Genomic DNA, 21,772 nt, shown 5'->3' with positions numbered 1-21,772 from the left:
ATGAAAGGCTTATGGCCTCAGGCAAAGCCCTCATCAAGCAGGACGATTCAAAGAGAGGTCAAGCGGACTCCCAGATCCTGTACCCCATCACAGCCTTCCCTTATTAAATGTAAACTCCTTGAAAGTAGGGACTATTTATCTTGTTTTTGTATCTTTGGTGCGTAGCTCAGTATCTGGCATATGGTAAAATGCTAAATATATTCTCTCTCTCTCTTTTTTGTTCTCTCTTCCCCTCTCCCCCTCTCTCCTCTCCCTTTCCCCCCCTTTCTCTCCCCCACCATAAGATATCTAAGAGTAAAATGACAGAGTGAAAATGGTGAAGCCTAGTAGATAAGATGCATCCAGTAGAGGGTAGACACAATGCACAAGGGAAAGCAGTAAAATGATTTGCTAAATCCTACCTCTGCTTTAACCTTTTTTTATCCCTGGAGATGTCAGTTTCCTCATCTACTGAGAGTATTGGACTAGAGTTCCCTCCCAGCTGACTGATCTCAAGATCCTCTCATCCTATGACACTACCAAAGGATATCATCAGCTCTACCATACATGAGGCATGACTTATCTTGGCCAAGCCAGAATCCTGGTCACATGTATTGCTCCATGTGTGAGCCCTGGCCACAGGAGTTCCCCATGGTCACAATTCTTCACTACATGTGTATTCTCCATGCATACTCCTTGATCACACATGTTCTCTGAATGTGTGTCCTCTCCCACTGGTGGGGTTAACCTGCAGCAATTTTAAGGAGAGTATACTCCATGTACAGACGAGGGAATCTTTCTTTAACATGATTGTGCTGTTTGATTATATGCCATTACTTTGAATGACTGTGTCCTCTGGTTGCCTGGTAAAAGTCAACATGTCAGTGGGGGCTCATGAGCAAGGATGTTGAATGGGTACTGATCCACAGAGTATCTTGAAACTAGGGTAGTTTTTCTGGGAGGCCCATGTTTGCTAAGTGCTACAAATAAACAAGAATTTATGGAACATCTATGCTTCACTTACTGTGTATTGCGGAAGGCTCACAAGTATATTACGTGGTCTCTGTCCTCATAGAGTTAACAGGTTTGTAGCACTGAAAAAAGGAATATGCATGAAATAGTTTAAGAGTAGTTAAGTGCTATGTTTTAAGATACTAATGAAGTAGAATAGAAATTCAGAAAAAGTCATAACTGTAACAATGAGAGAAAACTCCATGGAAGACATGGGCCTTGAGAGACAAGGGAAATTTCCATAGTCAGAGGGAAGAATTTGAAAGGTATTTTAAGTAGGACTAGAAGCATGAATATAAGCACTGGCAAGATTACGATCACACTGTTTGTGGGGAAAAATGGGGAAATTGGCCTAACTGAAGTGGACAGCAGTATTGGAGACAAGTGATCAGACAGGCAGGGTGGGACCAGGTTAGGGAAGGCCTTGAATGTTAGGCAGGATTACAGAGAAACTTGATGCTATAGACTTAAGGAGTCATTTGGGGATTTTGAGTCAGTCAGTCAACAAGCATTTATTAAACATGTGCCATTCAGACAGTCAAGGGAATTATACACTGCAAAAATGTTTTAGGAAGCTCAATCTGACAGCAGTATGTAAAACAGGTTGAAGGTGGAATGAGGAAGCTAGACTAAAGGCAAGGGGACCATCTAGGAGGTTATTACAGCATTCCAGGTGTGAACTTTTGAGGTCCTGGCCAGGAGGGGAGAGTCATCTGTTTTAGCTAATAGGTGGAAGATTGCTTAAGGATACACAAGTGGATAAAGAACAGAGTTGGACTAAGAAGCCCAAGGACCTTACTCCCATTTCCTCACTGCCCTCTTGTGTCCCTCCCTGTCAATCACTTACCAAGAGCTTGTCAGCCTCTGCATTCAGAGTTACACTACAGGTTGAATTCTTAGGGTTATAAAATTCTACTGTGTTCTTTGTTAATAATAAGATATTCTGTTGATACATCTCAGAAGATACTGAGAGATTGTTTCACATTTTATTCTGAAGAGAATCTTGTAACTTGACCCAGCCTTGTGGTGTACAGAGTGCTTTCAGTTTCTTTCTTTACAGTAGCTAATTTATGAGTTTTCTGTTATTCAATTAGTCTGTGCTGACTCCTGGAAGCCAAAGTTCAGAACTGAAAGCTTGGACAAATTCATGAGATATTTACATATATTCATCACTGCATGCCCTTAAAGATGACATTAATTAGAGTAAAAATCTGAAACCCACTATGTTATGATTAGGGACAATACAATGATGTAGATTCCATTGCCAGGGTGGAGATATCTTTGGTAGAATCATATTCTGAGGATTTGGAGATGGCAGAGATAGGCTCCTTTAGAACAAACGGGATAGAAAGCTCCAGCCCTAACACCATGCATCTTTTAAAGTTGTTATGGTGGGAGGATATTGTCTTCCTCTTAAATACTATAAAAAGTGGATGACCCAAATCTAATCTTCAATAATTACCTGTCTGAGAAAGTTGGGATAGTTTCTGATTCCTCCTTTCTGAACTCCTTTTGAGTCTAGCTGCAAGGTTATGAGAGCTCTAGCCTGGGAATCAGCAGACTTGGATTATAATTCTTGCTTTACCTTTGTCTCTATGATCTGGGTTCATTTGCTTGACTACACGTGGTGATCTGCATTTTCACTGATTCTGATGTTGTCTTTACAACATGTTTAGCATTTACAGAAGGCCAACTTATAGTAGTAGTTACTATTCTATGTGTGCGTCCTGTCCTCTCATTTAAACAGTAAGTTCTATGAAGCCAGTGACAATGTTCTATGCTTTGTTGTATCCCCTGATCACCAGCAGAATGAAATTGCATCCTACAAAGTTATAAATGAGCTCTTAGATGCCAAATCCGACGGTCTTTTTTCAATCCTCATCCTTGACTCTGCACTGTTTCTCACCTGTCATATCCAATATGGTTCAAAACTTAATTTATCATCTTTCCCTCAAACCCATCCCTCTTCAGGGTTATCTTTGTCTCCACTTTCCCATCCTCCCCCCTCTCCTGTATCATTAGTTGTCCAATCCTACTGATTCTACCTACTTAAAACCTCACACTTGTCTCCTCCTCTTCATTCATACTGTCACCACTCCAATATCACTTTTTTACCCAAACTATTGCAAAGTCTCCTAACTGCTTTCCCTGCCTCCAGTCTGTCTCTTCTTCACTCCATCTTTTTCTTGGCTGTCCGAATAAACTTCCTCATATGTTGGTCTGCCCAGGTCATTTCCCTGCTCAAAAAGCTGCAGTGGTTTTCTGTTGCCTCCAAGAGAAAATGCACACTCCTTTTCAGCTTTATGACATGCCACTCCTCTTCATTCTAGCTATGGTCCAGCCAAACTGGACTCTACGCTATTCCTCTATCTTGCCCAATCACCTCCTATCTCTTTACCTGTACCGAGGCTATTTCCCTTCACTGGGAGAATTCCTTCCTCATCTCTGCCAGAAATGCCCATTCATCACTTCCTTCAAAGCTCATTTTAAATACCAACTTCTCTATGAAGCCTTCCCTGATTTTTCCAGCTGAAAGTATTCTTTGCTTCCTTTCACTTTCCTAGAGTACTTTATCTAGAAGTGTTTGCCCCAAATTTCATTCTGTCTTATGTTGTACTTATATGTCTACATGTCATATTCACCCAGTAGCCTGTAAGCTCTATTGATTGTCTTTTTTTTTGGCCTATATGTCCCTAGCACCTAGCACAGTTCTTTGTATATAGGAGATGGTTAATAAATAAATCTAAACTTAATAGAATAAACATTTGATTATTACTGTGTTGTAACAGAGGGAAAAAAACACTACAGAAGAAATCATGACCAGTCTAATTACATAGGTGTAGTATTAATCTGATCAAAGATCTCCCCCACCCATTCAACAGGGCTCAAGTGGGCCTAGGTGGGCAAGCTAATTTTGTTCCTAATTAGGCCTAAAGTCCCTACTTACTAGGTGCTAAGCTGATGTGGGTGTGAAGCCCTCAGGGCCCTAACGGGAGTTGCTGAGACCAGAGTCAATGGTATGGGAGCTGAGTAAAGTCAATCAGATGATGCCTAGGACTGTATAAACTGTATAAAAAGAGAGCCCAGGACTGGGAACAGCAGAGTGGAGAGCAGCAGGATTCAGAAGCAGAGAGCCAGCATCGAGAGTGCTGAGTAAGAGAGAGTTGTGGAGATCAAGGAACTCAGAGTCAGCAGAGCAGCCGGAGATAGTGTTGAGTGGAGAGTTAGGATTCCTGAGTGATGTTTTATAGGAAGGCCCTAGCAGGGGATGTTACAAGTATGGCTTGGTTCCTTGCTATAGTATTTTGTTATAATTTCCTTGTTATTACAGTGAGGTGGGCTTATCAGTTTTGGAATATTATTGCCACAATATCAAATTGGAGGCATTGGTCCTTGAATCTGATCCTCTGGAGTCTAAATAAACATTGTACTTCCTCTGCCTCCTACCTAGAGATTTCCTTGTAATTCTCGATTCTGACCCACTCAGGCATGTCCACGGCCCTCTCTGAGGTCATGAATTTTGCCTTACTACTATAATAGGTAGAATTAAAAATAAGGTGAAAGCTAAAACATGATTATACGGCTCTATACCTTAGCCACAAACATAATCATGAACACTGTAGTGTATTTGAGAGAAGACAGATCTTGAAATCAGCATGATTGTGACCTGAGTTTAAATCCTCACTTTGATACTTATTAACTGTGTGACTATGGACAAGTCACTTAACCTCTCTGAGCCTCAGTTTTCTCATCTGTAAAATGGGACTCATGAAACCTGGAACATTTACCAAGTTTGAGGATTAGAAGGGGAGCATATGCTTAAAGTCCTTAAACAAATTTTAAATCCCTCTAAAAGTATCCATGATTATCATTTCTCAAATGGGCAGAAGTATTTTTTATTGTGCTTGGAGTTCATTAGACTATTATTCCCCCAGCAGACTGGTTTGGCCCTTGGAGGTTCTCCAGGGAGAGCAACCTATGCCTTGATTGTAGAGGCCCAAATTCGAAAAGCTTTGCTGAAAACATTTTAGCTGCTTTTGATTGGTGTTAGAGGGCAGAGAGAGGGAGGTTCTTTCTCAGGAAACCCACTGCACTTAGCAAAGCTCTGTGCAAATTGGCGCTCTAATAAATGTTTTCTAATGCTGATGATAGGACTTTATATGTCAAACAGCACACAATGAATGGCATCCAGGACAGGATAACAAGTACTGCATGCTGCAGAAGAGTCTAAGGAGCCCAGGGAAATGGCTCTCTCTCCTTTTATCTCCTTCTCCTCCTCCAGTACAACTTGTCCATTTACACCTCTGTATCATCATGCTTTGCATTCTTCTCACCTAGAAAGCAGCCATTATTCTCCCATTGATCCCAGTTTTTCATTTCCCCCCAAAACCCTAGCTCAAAATGGATCTCCCCCAGAAAACCTTTCCTGGTTAAAAGCTCCTGACTCTGGAATTCTGTGCTATTCATCATCTCAGTACTTGATTTGTTTTGAAGCCATACTGAAATTTGCCTACCTCTTCAGCTAAGTAGCTACATGGCTTCTGACGAGCCATTTAACCTCTGTGTCCTCATCCATAGAGTGAGAGATGGACTCACTGGATAACTTCTATGTGTCTTCTAGCTCCAGCTCCACCTTGAACCCTGTGAAAGTGAATATGGGGGGGGCGGTATTGTAGTAGGTTTGAGCTAGATTATGAGGGACCTTGAATGTCAGATTTCAGAGCTCAGCAGTCAACAGGGAGGCACTGATGGTTTTTGAGCAAGGATGGGACACGATTAGAGTTAGGCATGAGGAATTAATTTGGAAGCAGTTATGTAGAATGGATGGGAGGAGGTGGAGGAAATCAACCTATTCAGGCAGGTGCATGGCTATAGTCTGCATCAATGGGAACTTCCAGATGCATTTCAAAAGTATAGTGAATTGCAGAAAGCAAAGGTAGTAGTACTAAAAGCATGTGACAAGGCCATTTTCAATGACAAGAGAAGCAACCTTGTGGCTGAACAAAAATGTGTACAGCAGCATTGCCAGCAACAGAGAGCTCCCCATTCCCCGATGCATCTCACAGTTTAAAAGGCACTGAGGTGTTTTGTGTCTCTAAGAAACAAACATGAGGTAGAAATACAGTTCTGTTTTCAGCCTACCTCATCTAAGTGGGCGGTTTTAAAACTTCCTGCCACCTACTTCTGTTCCAATTTTAATTTTCTTGTTCATTTGATGCTCATTTTGCTCATCCTAATTTATTCACTCTTCCTAAGGACTCTTACCTGGATTCTTTCTCACCTTCCTCTTCCTCCATGAGCTCCTGGGAATATCATTCACTTCCCTTTCATCCTACTTATCAGGGCCAGTCCTAGTCAGAAATAGGAAACCTGGAACCATTTGACTTTGGTTCTTCCCCACCTCTCCTTTTGATTCTTTCTTTCACTCTTTTCTCCTCCTCCAGGTTCCCAGCTTGTATTCCACTTCCAAGGAGCCTGATTCTTTAGCTATGACAACTAGAAACCATTCTGACAAACACTCCCCCTTGGGTGTGAGTTGAAAATGGCTTAGAGTATTATCAGTCCCAGGGCAATTTCCATTTTAATAGGGGCCTCTGAAAGTCCATAAAGCTATCCAGACCCCAAAGATTGAATTTGTAGCTGGAATTTCAGTCAGAATGACACCAAAAAACAGCCTGTATTGGGTCAAGAGACCTAGAGTTGAAATCGGAGAACTTGGATTCATTCAATTCTTAGCCATCCCAAGTCTACAGGAATTACCTTATGTGGATACACATTGTATGCCTGCCCCACCTCCCACCCACCCATCCACCCCAGTAGAATGTAAACTTAGCCTCCCTTCCTTCCTTGAGAAATGGTGGGAGCAGTTCCCCGCCACCACCACCCCCCCCCCCCTGCTTTAGCAGAATGTAAGTCAGGTGACTCATTAGAACTACTTCTAATCAGAGCTCTGATAGAACAGAGACCAGGCTTCTTGTCAGGTTAGAGGCTTGTACATATGCTTAAGTGAGACATTTGAAGAGGGCATGACGTAGGCAGTCAGGAGGTTGCATCTGGCCAATGAGGAGCCTGGTGGGAGATTCAAAGTGGGAGTCAATAAAAGGACTGGCATCCATCTGAGTCCTTGTACTCCCCTTACTCTGTTCAGCAAACGTATCCATTTATTCAGAGCGAATAAATATAAAATTTAACTAAAACGTTCCTGGCTTCCCAACGAGTATTGTTTATTCCTAGACACCATGAGTATATATATATAATACTTCCTTCTTCCTTTCCTTCCTACTTTCCTTCTTCCCTTCCTTCCATCTTTCCTTCATACCCCTTCTTGTCTCTGTCTCTCTGTCTGTCTCTCTCCTCAGTACGTTGGATATAATAGTCTCTTAATGAAATTTTATTGAACTGTAATTTGAACTTTGTTACTATTTGTGTTACCTTGGACAAGAATAATAATAGCTAAATGTATGCTTTAAGGTTTGCAAAGCTTTTAGAAATATCACTTCATGTGATTCTCTCAATAACTGTATAATTGGTTTTATTACTCCCCATTTAACAGATAGGAAAACTGAGGCTGAGGGAGTTTAAGTAACTTGCCTGGGGTCATATACCTTTTATTTTTTTTTTTAATTCCACAGCACTTAGTGCTTGGCTTGGCTTGGTACATAGTAAGTACTTGATAAATGCCATTTGCCTTGAGTAGGGATTTAAACCCAGGTCTCCTGATTCTAAGTCCCAAGTTTTACCCAATGCCTTTCTTCTCTGCCTCAGTTTTCTTACCTGCAAAATAAGGATATTGGACTAAGGGATTTTTAAAGCCCCATCTAGCTCAAAATCCTAACACCCTATGACTTTCATGTTCTGGTCATTTGGAAGAAATGCTTTTTTGGGGGTGGGGGGGTGAGCAATGGAGGAAGGGAAGGAAGGAAAAGGAAAGCTTCTTTCAAATGGTATTAGTAGGAAGTCTTCCATTCCTAATGCTAGTTTTGTAACTTAAAATAGCAATAATGGTACATTTAGGAACTCATTTATGTACTATTACTAAGTTTGAATGTACTTCACACACCCCCCCCCCCCCAAAAAAAAAACCCAAATCCTGAGAGGCATCCTGGTATAGTGAAAAGAGCATTGGACCTATCGCTTACCACCTTGCTACTTACTTGGCTTAAATTCTCTTTCTGGGTCTTAATTTTCTCACCTGTGAAGTGGGAATAATGATATACACCTCACCTCACTTCCTAGGGTTGTGAGTATCCTAGGAATTGATGAATAGACAGTGATTTATAAACTATTAGATGTTAGTGGCTACTGTCATTTGGTAGGTAACTGTAAACATTATCGTCCATGCTTTGCAGAAGATGTGTGGCTTAGAGGGTTAATTGGCTTGCCTAGGTTTTCATCCACCGGTAAGTGGAAGTTCTGACACTTAAGCCCCGGTCACCTGACTCCAAGGCACTTCCTTACTTCCAGCCCACATTTCTGCTGCTTGCTTTGGGATTTTGTCAGTGTAGGGACTCACAGTAAGGAACCTCCCATACCAATGTTAATTAATTTGTGCTTTCTCTGAAGTGTATGGTCTTAGAGAGTTGCCTGAGGCACTGAGAGGTTAAACCACTTGCCCGGTAGCTCAGAATCGGCAGCATGTGTGACAGGCAGAACCTGAACACACATCTCTCTGACTCCCAGGCCATTCCTCTATCCCACTATGTCCGACTGCCTCTATGATGTTTTAATCTCAGTGCCCCCCTTTGCATTCAGCAACTCTTCTGTTCCCCACCTTAGCCTTTGTTCACAGTTTTACCTGGACCGCTTCCCACTCATCTCCTGTTTTCCTACAGCTTCAATTCATTTCTTTACAGATTAGTTGGAATCTCTGCCATATCCCTTCCTCTATCCGTGGCTGGATTTTACAATCCCGGATGAGGAAATGCAAATGCAAATAAGATACCTTGGTAATCCTCCCTGACATTTACACTGTTTTATCCAATAAGCACCAATGCATTAACATAAGCATCATCCATTCCAAGCATTCCAGTCAGTAAAAAGAGAATCAATTTTAAAGCAATTGAATGATTTTCTTTTCTTCCATCAGTGAGAGCCTGAAGTACAAAAGCAAATCTAAGTTCATCCTTTCTGTTGGTTTTCTAAACTAAACTGTCACAAGGAATGACTCCTAAAGGTTGTCCCATATGGAAATGATTCAGTAAGCTACTGAATCAGATTCATGATTTGGAGGAGACTTCAAGGGGTCATCTGATCCATCCCTTTAAATAGGTGTCCAGGCTTTTCTTTGACTCATAGATGTAAGACATTTTTAACTAACTGAAGCAACCTGTTTCCAAGATGGGACAACTTTCTTCAGGCAGGAAATCCATTCTAATGGCTAGCCTCAATCCCACCTGTTGCAAGCAATTGATTTCCTCCTTTTTCCCCCCCTTTATGAAGATGGAGGGCAATCTTTCTTCCAAGACTCTATGCCTCTTTTTCTGCTCTGACTGTAGCACAACTATCTCCTTTAAAATTACACACAAGAAACAGACTCCTAAAAGAATCTCTTCACTCCTTTCCCTACAACAATCTTAATCAAAGTAGATATACCAAATGGGCCATTCAAGGCAAAAATCCTTACTCTCTCCACCCAATAGTTACTCGCTTTTCTTTTGACTGAATTAATGTTGGTGTGGTTAAATTAATTTTTAAAATGATACATTTTTCCATATTGATTGATTATAATGAAAAAAAATCATAAATTCCTTTGTATTTTTAAAATGAGCCATGGTCAACTGCACACAATCTCTGGAGTTTTGATTCTTGATTCCTGATTGCTTCCATGACAACCATGTCATTTCACTGCCAGAATATCTTATAAACAGTTAAGATGAATGAAAATGTATGCAAGCCATGTCGAAATTAATTGTTAAAAGAGAGCTGAAGTTGTTCCTTAGGTTAGTTACATTCCACTCTGTTAAGGAAGACTTCCACAACTCACTCCACTCTGTGCTGTTAGAATTTGGTTATATAGTTTGTTTTTGCTCTGGAGGGGTAGCTCTGCTTATTATTCAGGTATTTTAAATATGACCCCACTCCCCCAGTTTAAGTTAACATTCCCTGTCTTCTAAATTATTCTACATTTATTTTGTATATATTTTAAAATTTTCTTATGTGTGCACATTTCTCTTCCCCCTTCCCCCAGTAGAATATGCATTTCCTGAGCACCAGGAATGTTTTGTTTTGTTTTATTTTTTTGTTTGAATTCTCGGTGCCTAGCACATAGTAGGTGTTTAATAAATGCTTGTTGAATTGAATCTTGGAATGGATTTTTTTTTCCTTCTCAGAAAGATTGCAAATTCCTTAAGGGTCAGGACCACATACTTCTACTTGTCCATTTTCCAAAGTACTGAGCTGGAGGTCATGTAGGTAGTAAGCACTCAATAAAGGCTTGCTGGAGAAAGGAATGAATGAATATACGTCAATAATGCAAATGTTATTGGATACATTTCTGGTACTGTTTGTATCAGTAGAGTTTGAGCATTCAGAAATGTTTCCATTGATGTCTGCTCTCGAAGAACACTAAGAATTACAAAATAACAGCACATATTTTCTTGGATTCATGGCAAGGGGGAAACTAGTGAGGCATTTGACACACTGCTGAATTGAGGTTCAAAGGCAAAATTGTTTAATGAATGCACACCATACTCCTTATTCATTATGCAAACTCTGGTTGTAGAGTTTTTCAATACATGTACTCTAATTCTCTTTTAGAAACGTGATTCTACATTCCTCATATAAGTAGCAGCAGTAAAAAAAAAAAGAACCAAGACATTCTGAAAGAGGCTTTTAGGTCAGTTTGAGTTTCCCTGTTTTTTTTTTTTTTAAGGGATTCATAATCCCCCTTTTCAGCTTTTGTGTTTTCCTCTGTAGAGGGCTGATGACTGTAAAACACTGCACCTCCCCTTAAACTTTTCCATATAACTTGATTAGACAGGAATAATCTCTTATGCTTTCATGCGCAAATTTAGGAGTGACCCAGAACAAACGAGTTTCCTTCATCACCATAGCAACCAGGACTATGGAAGAATGCCACTCACTAGGCTGTGCAAGTCAAATTTCATTCCTTTGATGTTAATTAACAAATTGCTTTCAGAAAAGTCAATGAGGTTCTCCCTCCCTTTAAATGTTTATGATAAATTTTTAATACTCCTGAAAGTGAGAGATGGATACAGTATGGAAAGAGATGAGAGAGGGGATATTATGAGAATTCATTGCACACCTTTGCCCTCTCATAGCCTAGCTGATTAGTGATAAGAGAACACATCTTGCTAAGTTTACAATCCATTCTAAACCTATGGGTATTAAGACTTAAACCAAAGTCTTTAAAAATTCTTTTTAATTAAAGTTTGCTTCTCTTGTAAAAACATGGCCACAAATATTTTCAGATTCAATCCCCTTTATTCTTAGCTCACTAAAAAAAATAGACTTCTGACAAAAAAAGAAAGGAGGAGGAGAGAGTCTTTTGTAAAACACCCTGATATCCAGGGGTTAGTTCTATCAGTGTTTATATCTATACTCAATTGAAGACCAAGTAACATTAATAGAACTAAATGAGACAGTCACACATTGGAAATATCTACAAAATCATCACGGCCTTGGCCGTGCCTGTGTGTGGAACGAATGTATCCCAACATTCTGTGACATTTGTCCCAGTATATCTTATTTTTTATGATCCTCTATTCTGATTGCAAGAAAATAGTTTGCATAGAGAGTTTTGTGTTTGTATTTAGCATACTACAATTTAAATCTAAAACTTAAGATAACACTGAGTTTTAGGTCAACAGGTTAAAAACTTGACATCTATTGACTAATCAAAGTATTTTTCTAAGTAGGAAGAAGTAGACGTCGGTTGAGTTTATGGATAGTATACTTTACAGCTGGATATTAGAGATCACTTAGTCCAGTTTTACAGAGTGGACAGATTATTAATCACTGATTACACTTCTTATAGATGAGAAAACTGAAGGTCAGAGAGGTTAAGTGGCAAGATCACATAGTTACTAAGTGGCAGAGCACCTAGGCCTAGATTCCAAATCCAGAGCTCTTTGCATTACACCACGGACTGAATCTAAAAAGAGCCAGGGGCCCCTAATGCTCCAGTGTGGTAAGGCTGAATTTTAATTAAGTCCTTTTGCTATTTGAGACCTGTGCCTTTCTAAAGGATCTTTCCAAATAAATTGTAAAAGAATGTGTTTTCTCTTGGTATTGCAAATTTGTATCTTCACACTGACAACTAAGATTTTTTAGAAGATAAAACCATTGTACTCCTTCCTGAAATTCAAAAATACAGATTAGCTACTTCTGCTAATTTTTTTGCTTCCAGAAATCTAACTTCTAATCCTGACACTGTAAAAGAACTCTGATACCTTAAAAAAAAAGTGTGTAGACAGACACATACAAAAATGAAACTGTGCTTTATGTGATAAAACATGGCATATATCAATTCACCTACACTACAAAGTAAAAACCACATTCCCTTTCCTAATATCCTGAAGTGTCCCTTTGGAATGGTTCTTTCTGGAGCCCTGTAATGTTATGCCCTCTAACTGATTTATGATTAGTATTCATAAGGGAATACCTGGACATTTGGGAGAGAATGAAAAGACCCCCTGGGTATTTCAGCTGGAATTTCTGCATTGGCTATGCAAAGAGAGTCCTCTCCAGGCAGCCAGTCCTGCCTGTAGGACTACACTGCTCTGATAAGGGCTCTCCTTCTATGAGCCTGAAGTGGATATGTATGTAACAAAAACATGAAGTTAATTTTGAGTCCCCTGCCTGGTCAGCCTTATCTATTGGATAACAATGGGGTGGAGGAAGAGAATTTATAAAGATAAAGACCATATAGGATGGTACAAGGAAAAGGAAGAAAAAGGACCCAAATTATCATGTGATGATGCTGACCATCAACTGGAATAATATGGTACCTATTCTGGTTAGAGATTCAATAGCTGAATTGATGGACTAGAGATAAATTACGGAGCTATGCATTAGTGCCACATAAAACGTGAGGGTAAGCTCACATAAATTCTACACATTAGAACAGAGTTAGAGACAATTCTTTCTCTCTCTCTCTCTCTCTCTCTGGACAAGAAAACCTAAGTATAGCATCTCCCACAGCTTCATTACAGTAATGACCTATCTTCATATCAGGGAAAACAAAAACAAACTTTAAAGTTGATTATGAAAAAAAGATTTAGACAATTACTCCTTAATTCTGTTTGCTTTGGGAGCAAAGGAGCTTTAAAAAAAGATTCCTAGAATATTAGATTTTAGAGCTTTTATTTAATTATGTCTCTTATCCTAAGAGTCAATACACAAGGATCTATGATTTCTTGGTGTGGGAATTCCAATTCCTTCCATTGCCACTCTGCTACGATTTAGAGTAGAGAATCATGAGAGGTTCAGTGACTCTCCTGTGTCACACAGCATCAGAAGCAGGATTTGAACTCAGATTTTTCTGACTCCAAGTATAGCACTCTATCTACTACTTTCTCATTTCTCTCCCTCCTCTATCATCTCTTTCCTCTCCCTCTCCCTCTCCCTGTCTCTCCCTCTCCCTCTTCCTCTCTTTCTCTGTCTCTCCCTCCCTCCCTCTCCCTTCCCCCACCTCTTCCAGGCAGCCAAGCTAATCATCTTGCCTGTGTTTCCCTCACTCCCTCCTCCCTCCATCCTTCCCTTTGCCTCTAAACATCATGACAAAATATTTCCTAAAGTATGCATGGAAGAATACAAATGAGAATTTTGGGTAAGTGAAACTGTAATGAAATGTAATTCTTTACAGTGTAATTCATTACATCATAGTGTTTTAATTCTTGTCTCAATAAAAGCTTATCTTGGGTGTAGTTGTTGTCCTATTCACCAGACCCACATCTCCAGGAACACACCTACTTCTATCTCATCTTCCTTCAGGGAAAGCTGATTGAAGAACTTTAATAAGGATGGTACTTTCTAAGTTGTGAATCCAGATTGTGCCTCTGAGCTGTTTTAAGGCAAAAGAAGATTTGAGCAAGTGTAGGCCCTTAGAGAAAGAGAAAAGTTCCACTACAGAAAGTTCAACACCATTTTGCAAGCTGAGTAAGTGAGAACTTGTCTTAGAAGAGTATTTGCAAACACAGATTTGAAATGGATGGGCCAACATTTTAACTCAATGTATTCCAAATTTATTGTGCCACTGTATAGTGGAAATAATACTGTTCTAGGAATCAGGAGTTCTGGATTCTAGTTCTATCTCTGCTGTGCCTAGCTGTGATCTTGGGTAAGTTGCTTAACTCGCTTGGCCTCAGTTTCTTTATCTGTAAAATAAGGAGTTTGGACTATATGATTTTTCTAGGGTTAAATCATAGGATCATAAATTTAGAGCTGAAACAAAAACCAGAAGTTACCTAGTCTAACAGTTACATTTCACAGATATGGGAATTTAGGATCAGAGAACTTAAATGACTTGCTATAAGTAGCACACGTTATAAGTAGTAGAGCCAGGATTCAAACCCAGATCATCTGCTGCTAAATTCAGAATTTATTCCCTTTTAATCTTAGTGCTTGAGGACCTTTCAAACTTCAAATATGTGAAATCCCGAAAAGAAGAGGATAAGACCAAATGATCTCTACTGACCCTTCTAGTTTGCGTATTCCATGGTCACATTATATCATCAGCATCATGAATTATTTTTTTCCTAGTCTAGTTAGATTGATTGTAAGTCCTTAAAAGAAATGAGCCAGATGTATGTAAGTCAACTTTGTTAATTAAAAACTGGAATTAGTTCCTTTAGCAGTAAAGGCAGTAAAAGCAAGCCAAATGTGACATAGTGAGTGGAGGTCATGCAAAGGGGAAGGAACACAAAGGAAACGGAGATAGAGTTCAAGTGAGGGTATTGGGGTAGTGGGGAAGGTTTGATGAAGAGGGAGACAATGGATAGTAAGAAAGGCTGTCAATCCAAAGCCCACTGGTATGGGACTCTATTCTCATTGGGAGCGATCAATGGAACCCATTGTGGCCCATTGGCAGAGTCCATACCAATGGGCTTTGAGACTCAAGTTACACAGCAATGAGTCAGATTCTAACAAATGGTCACAACTGGGACGAAAAACAATAGGAGTGTGAATAGAATATCAATGGACTCCAGTCAAATAATAACTTATATTTTTATAGTGCCTTGAAGTTTGTAGAGCACTTGCCTCACAATAACCACTCAACTTGAATATCCTCATCTGTAAAATTAAAAAAAACAAAAACAAAACTTGTTCTGGATGACCCCTGAGGACTCTTCTACCACTAGATATATGATCTCATGATCCTAAGGTAGTACGAATATTATGCTCATTTTAGAGATAGGTAATGGAGGTCTACAGATGCAGCTAAGTGGCACAATGGATAGAATATTGGACCTCAAGATAGGAAGACCTGACTTGAAATCTTGCCCCAGACTACTAGTTGTGTGATCCAAAGTAGGCCACTTAATTTCTTTCTGCCTCAGTTTCCCCATCCATAACATGAGGATAATAATGGCATCTGCCTTCTAGCGATGTTAAATTGATTTTTGTAAGGCTTTGTGCAAACCTTATAGCTGACTATTAATATTAAATGACTTGTCCAAGTTTCCACAACTAATGTAGGAACTGGGATTCAAATCCAGCTCTCTCCTGATGTAATATTGTCCAGCATTCTTTTTGCTACACTACAAATTTTTGCTCAGTAAAATGTGAGCTCCTTTAAGTGTAAGGAATGTCTTTATTTTTTGCCTCTATATTTCTAGTGTCTAGCAGAATGCCCTGCCCATAGTAGGAATTTATTGAATGCTTGTTCAAATGAACTGCATTAAAATAGGCCATAGAACCTTCTGGAACTCACTCTTTATTCTTGAGATAGTGACCCTAGCTATTACTCTGGAGTAAAAAGAAACAACAAAAAATGGTAGGAAAAGCAGCATGGGCCATAGTGGATCAGCCTTGGAGTCAGAAAGAGCCAAGAGGATTGGGTAGCTGAAACCCATGGCTGGAGGGGTGGGGGAGGGAAGAATTCCCCATATCAAAGAAATTACAGGTCTGGATGAAGAGAAAGAAAAGTGACATCCTGCTTTAATCAGCCTAAGTCAGTGAACAATCACTGTTAGCCCTTGTTTAGTTGTGCCGGCATTCACAATGGGGAGTTAAGAGTGTGTGGAAATGTAAAACCCAAACTTTTCTAAATGCCCATAAAAATGCCATGACACATGGAGGCTAGCACACTTGTTATTTCACCAGATTTCTTCACACCTGCATGCATATATAACTTAACACATCAGTTTCAAATTCAGTAACAACATTTGAAATTGGATTCATTTTAACTTGGAAAAAAAAACATATCAAGAAAACTGCTTGTTACCAGTGGCCAAAAAAGAGAAGTCTTCCATACAAGGAACAAATTTTGGAGTTTTGCGAAAAGCTAATTTGGTTTTACATAGTTTTTTTTCCCTCCTCCTTTTATTTATGTAGAGATATTTTACAAGCTCCAAAAGACGACATCCCACACACGACAGTGAGTCTGAGTGTCACCGAAGACTTCCTTTTCTCAGTATTTCACAGTTACAGAAACACCTGTGCTAAGTAGTTTTCTCTAGATCAGCTGTGAAAACTCTGTTCAATAGCCTTCCAAATTTCCCATCTCTTCTCTGTGGTGGGGGAGGAGGTTGAGGGAGGGTGGTACAATGCGTGATTACAAGGCACTTGAGAGGACATCGGTTTAAAAGGTTCATAATGGGTTTATTTATTTATTTTAAACCTGCCAGCAAACATCACCTTCATTTCTTTGCTTATGCTCAAGATTCCTCTTTCTGCGACGCTGCCTGATCCGAGGTGGAAAATTAATTAAGCAGAAACTAGATGGGCACAAATACCATAACATTCAGAAGCTTAATTAGCAAATGCTTTTTAACTTCACAACAGGTCTCAGCCTTGTTGGTTACTTTGTTTCTTGAGAGAGAAAGCCAAGCAGCATTATTCTTCATTTCTTTTCAGAGAGGAAACCAGAGTGAAAATTTAAAAATAGATCAAAGATCTTTCACAGGGCAGCTCCCTAGCAACATAGGCTATAGTGCTGGTATGTTAACACCAGCCGACTGTATTCTACCTGGTACCTCTCCCAGTCACTCCCACTGATGCTGATGGCTGGGGAAAGAAAGGGGGCTGGCAAAGTCATTCGGGTGACACGCAGAGGTGTCAACAATTGCGACAGACATTCAAACAAGCCCCTAGCAGCCAGATCAATAATGAAGAATCCATGGGGCCCATATGAAAGAAACCCACGCCGAAGACTGTGCTTTGCAATGGGATATTTCCTTATTGTACTCCCCAGTGAGGCTCACAGCCCTTCCCCAGTGGTCTCAGCAAAGGACTAGGAAAGGGAGATGCTGTGGGCAAAGGCCTCCAAGAAGAAAAAAAAAAGTTTCTGAAATGTTGCCGGTTTGACAGGCAAACAATCACAGTCCCACCTTTTCTTTATTAAGCAACAAAGGAGAAAACGAGGAGATGTAATGTTTATTGATATCCTTTGTGCTTGGTGCCGGGAAGCTTGTTTCTGTGACTCTGATGTGAAAAAATCCCTTCATGTCATAAAGCTCCAGAATGTAGGCACCCTGATGCTCACTGAGAAAGTATCATAGAAAAATATGACATCGAATTGGCTTCCTACAATACTATTTCTTATTAAAATACACAGAAGAAAGGGATGTAGACTAACAATACATTTTCTTCTTTCTCTGAGACTTCACACAAGCAAAGTTACCTGTACATGCAAGATGTTAAAATGTGTCATCATGTCATATAATGGAAGAGCAATGCGATATGACTGCCACAAAAGCAAAGGCAATTTTTAGGCTGTAATAATAGACAATCAATGGACAAATACACATGTTCCACTGGTCCCCAAGCAATGCCAAGAGAATGTGAAGAAGGGACATTGAATGGAACTCTTGTGGCCAAGTTGTGGGAGAACACGGATGAGAATCCCATAGAACTGGCAGGCACGTATGGGTGGGGATCTGCTTTACTAGAATGGATACTAACAACAGTGAAATCAGAGCTCCATTGGAACATTAAGAGTATACTGACTACAGCAAAGGGGGTAATCGACTTACTCTACTCCATATTCCGTGTATCCTATAAGCAGTGATGTGCTGGTAAATATTTAACAGCTAGTTCTTTGGGGGAAAATGCAGGTACAGCATACTTCTAATTTAATTTGCATTACAAAGATTTTCTCCATAACTTTTAAAATTCTAGACAATCAACAAAGCAATAAAGCAAACCCGGATTTGTAGTATTTGCCAGTTTCTGAGAAAGAAATGCTTGCAATGAAATTGTTCAAAAATTTGCTCTTGAAAGCCAGTTAGAACTGGCTTCAGCATACCCCTGCCTGTACATTACAATTGTAGCATTGAGAGACTGAATGACTTGGCCAGGGTCACATGACCAGTATTTGCCAAAGGCAGGATTTGAATCCAAATTTTCCTGGCTTTGAAGAGAGCTCTCTGTCCATTATATGATTCATCCTCATGTCATATAGCTTCAGAATACATGTACCCAGGTGCCATCTGCAATATTGTTTTCAGATCATGGGATCTCATTTTGAGGGAAACAAACTGGAATGTGTTTAAACAAGGGTGACAAATGAAATTAGAGGCAGAGTAGAATGAGCAAGGGCTCTGGAGTCAGAAGACCTAGGTTCAATCTTGACCCTGTGTGACCTTGGGCACAACACTAAATCTTTCTAATGTTCTCTTGACATTGCTGGGATGTAAATACAGCATTTGTTCTTGTCCATTACCTATTATCACAAGCAAAAATTATGCTTGCTCTTATGAATCACAACACACTATGCTTCAGTCATATGACATGAAGACATTTTAACATCCTAAATTTCAAGGTAACTTTCCTTGTGTGAAATCTAAGAAAGAGTAAAAAAAAAACCATTGTATTATTGGTCTCTGTCCCTTTCTTTTGTGTATTTTCATAAGGAATCCTATTGTAGGTTCTCAATTTGATGGCATTTTTCTGCAAGACTTTTTCAGTGAGCATCTGGGTGTCTGTATTCTGGAGACAAGTGGTTGAGTCAAATAGTGGTTAGAGAGGCCTTCAAGGCCAGGAAGACCTGGGCTCCTCACACTTCTTACACATAATGGCTGTGTAACCCCCCTTAGTCCTCTAGGCAACCCTCTCAGATTTCAAGTTGCAGAGAAGGTGCTGACCTACATTGGTAGAGAGAGTTTCCTCATCCTGGCCTTCGTTATGCCAGTGAAATCATAGCACCAGTCTCTATATCTGTTCCTATATGGCATTAAGTGATATTTCACCCTCAGTTTGCTCATTTGTATAAGGAAGGGGGTTCGGCTATATGGTCTGTGGCTATGCAGTCCCTTCCACCTGAAGATCTATGATCCAGTGAAATGAGGGGACTCCAAACTGCAGCTGAGGAATTTTTAGCCTAGGGATGGGATGCCTTGAAGGGGCCATGAAGTTCAAGACTATATTAAATTTTGGGCTGTCAAAGCACCCTGCTAATCCATGTGAGCACTGTGGTCCTCTGAAAGTCCTAGCTTATGTAGGAATATAGAATTTGTATAGGAAGCATCCTGAGACACCACTGAATCAATCCAACACCTGATCTTTTCAGACAAAATGCGATCTAACAATACTTCCTCTATTTTGTACTTATGAAGTTTGAAACCAAGGACAACTTATATTTATCCCTAGTAAGCTTTATTTCATTAGATTTAACTTGACGATCCAGTTTGTCAAGAGTTTTCGGATCCTCATTCTTCTATCCATTGTTTGTTCTTTTTCATAAGTTTTTTTTTAATCTGTAAATTTGTTAAATATCCGATCTATGGCTTTATGGAGGTCACTGATATAAGTGAGAGGATGAAAGGCCAACGATAAATCTGGTGCACTCTGCTAGAGACCTTCCAAGTTGAAATTCAAATATTACTGACTACTCGGGGTCTGACCATTCACCTGGTTTTTACTCCGTTTAATTAGACTATTGCTTAGCCTACACACCTGACAGAAGGAAAAAAAACCAAACAAACATTTATTAAGTACTTAGCACGGGTGCAGCACTGTGCTATGTGTTGGGGATGATGATATAAAAAGCAAAGGCAGGCCTTAACTTCAGGGAGTTTATATTTCAATAGGGGAAGAAAAGTAAGGGAGTGGTAGTCAGTGAAGGTTGTTTTGGTTCAGGAAGTGACAGAGATTGGGAGTGAAATCATAGGGTAATAAATGGATATGTCCTTTTTAGTGCTGGTTTAATTACTTTTCCTTGAGTGAGGCCAAAAGCAGGGTGGGGGACAGGAAATAAACTCTAGCCAATCAGAAATGAAAGGTCAGGAACTGACATGCTACATAGATAAGAGGTGGAAAGGGGAGCAAGGCAGTATGGAATGGAGCTGGCCAGAGTGAATCATGCAGAGTCAAGGGGAACGTTGTGGTGAACTCTCAATGATAATAAGCATAGAACGCAAAATCAAAATGGCACGAGAAACTCTGTCAAGTGTTTAGCTAAAATCTAGGTAAATGATATCTATGTCTATGTTTCTGATTTAGTCTGGTAACCCTGACAAAAAAATGAATGAAGTAAAACTGATATGACCTGCTCTTAATGATGCCATGCTGAACTTTTGCAACCACTCCTTACTTTTCTAGCTCGTCAGTGCCTATGCCTTTAATAACAAATCCTAGAATTTTTCCAGAAATCAAAGTCAAGCTCACTATCTGACAGTTTTCAGACTTTTAAAAAATGATAAAACCTTTCCCTTTCTCTCATCCTGTGACACCATTCCATTCTCCATCATCTTTCAAAGATTACTGACAGTGGATCAACCATTACATTTGACAATTCTTTCAGTATTATAGATTAAGAATTATAGATTTACAGCTGGAAATTACCTGAGAACATCTATTCTAAATACTTTATTTTACAAAAAAGGAATCTAAGGCCACAAGAGGGTAAAGTGACTTTTTCAAGGTCACAAAGGTAGTACTTTAGCTGGGATTTGAAGCCAGGTCTTCTAGCTCCAAAACCAGCCTTCTTTCTTTTTTTTCCCCTCCTTTTAAATGATTTATTTTTAGTTTACAACATCAGCTCCACAAGCTTTTGAGTTCCAAATTTTCTCCCCCTTCCTCTTGTTCCCCCTCTCCACCTCCCCAAGATGGCATGCAATCCAATATAGGCTCTACATATACATTCACATTAAACATATTTGCACATTAGTCATGTTGCCAAGAAGAGTTATAACCAATTGAATGAACCATGAGAAAGAAGAAACAAAACAAAAAAGAGCAAATAGTATGCTTCGATCTGCATTCAGACTCGATAATTCTTTCGCTGGATGTGGATAGCATTTTCCATCACATGTCTTTTGGAGTTGTCTTAGAACCTTGCATTGCTGAGAAGAGCCAAGTCTATCAAAATTAGTCATCTCACAATGTGGCTGTAACTGTGTACATTGTTCTCCTGGTTCTACTCCCCTCACTCAACATCAGTTCCAGTAAGTTTTTGGGTTTTTCTGAAGTCTGCATGCTCGTCCTTTCTTACAGCACAACAGTATTCCATTGCATTCATATACCACAACTTGTTTAGCCATTCTCTGATTGATGGGTATCCCCTTGATTTCCAATTCTTTGCCACCACAAAAAGAGCTGCTATAAATAATTTTGTACACATGGGTCTTTTTCTCACTTGTATGATCGTTTTGGGATACAG

The sequence above is a fragment of the Trichosurus vulpecula genome, chromosome 3 (genome assembly GCF_011100635.1).
Source record: "Trichosurus vulpecula isolate mTriVul1 chromosome 3, mTriVul1.pri, whole genome shotgun sequence".
In the NCBI taxonomy this organism is placed as follows: Eukaryota; Metazoa; Chordata; class Mammalia; order Diprotodontia; family Phalangeridae; genus Trichosurus; species Trichosurus vulpecula.
The sequence above is the reverse complement of the archived record's forward strand: the minus strand, read 5'-3'. Positions refer to the sequence as shown.